This window comes from Octopus bimaculoides, chromosome 15, assembly GCF_001194135.2.
Source record: "Octopus bimaculoides isolate UCB-OBI-ISO-001 chromosome 15, ASM119413v2, whole genome shotgun sequence".
In the NCBI taxonomy this organism is placed as follows: domain Eukaryota; kingdom Metazoa; phylum Mollusca; class Cephalopoda; order Octopoda; family Octopodidae; genus Octopus; species Octopus bimaculoides.
The window spans coordinates 43,508,678-43,509,412 of NC_068995.1; positions in this window are offsets into that span (position 1 = coordinate 43,508,678).

The following is a 735-nucleotide window of genomic DNA, read 5'->3' on the forward strand; positions in this document are numbered from 1 at the left end:
TATATATATATATATATATATATATATGTCTCTCGTTGCTCACTTATATTCTACTTCCTCCCCTTCTTCTCCCTCTACCACTCTTTCTCCCTACCCCTCGCTGTTCACATGTGCCCAGCTACTAATTCTTTTCAATATCTTGGCCCCGCCAAGCACACACGAACATTCCTCGTCCTGTTTCATTCCAGTTCGTGCCTCAGTCAGACTAGCTAGGCAGGAGTTATCATGGGATAGTAATTACATATAGCACACCACATACCATAACATATAGCTTATACCATATGCAATGCAATTTAATTCACGATATGACTTAATATCCCATGATTTTATTATATTTAATGGTAGAGGGTAGGTTTATAACGTATACGACACCAAAATTAATTTCCATCATCAAAGTTCAAGTATGGCACCTGTAATCGTTAATTTCGAAAATACTCAAATGTACGGGTGATGCTATTCACGTATGATACCCTTAGGTCTAATCAGGTTGTTCTTGTCCCGATACTTTAAAATCTCATAAGTTTCCATAGAGCATACCTCACAACCGTATTGACTATCTCTATAAGGCTGCAGTTTCCGTTAGGCTAAATTCGATCTCGCTTTCCTTCAGTTCCCAATATTGCTAGATAACGACGTGCAATTAGCTTTATGTTTCAGTCGAAAAGATGAAAAATTGTTAGTGATACATTTTTTCATATTTATCAAAACACACACACACACACACACACACACACA